The sequence below is a fragment of the Crocodylus porosus genome, unplaced genomic scaffold (assembly GCF_001723895.1).
Source record: "Crocodylus porosus isolate Cpor-Errol unplaced genomic scaffold, CroPor_comp1, whole genome shotgun sequence".
Taxonomy (NCBI): Eukaryota; Metazoa; Chordata; order Crocodylia; family Crocodylidae; genus Crocodylus; species Crocodylus porosus.
In genome coordinates this window covers 70877551-70877811 of record NW_017728948.1, presented here as the reverse complement: position 1 = coordinate 70877811, position 261 = coordinate 70877551, and positions in this window count along the sequence as shown.

Below are 261 nucleotides of genomic sequence, written 5' to 3'. Positions count from 1 at the left end.
TGTTGCCACCTGCCCTGCCTAGTCTGGCTCCTCCTAAGCAGTGGCTGGGGAGGGGGGAGGGCGGGCAGGCCTGGCTGGTCATTGTTTCTGCTGCCTGGGGTGGGAAACAGCCAAGGAGGAGCAGGGCAGGGGGCGATCACTGCTGTGAGCATAGGTTGTTCACACACATGTATTCATGTGTGTGTGCATGGTGCCCTGTGTCCATGGCACCCTAGGCAGTTCCACATGTCACCCATCCCTTAAGCCAGCTCTGTCCATTAG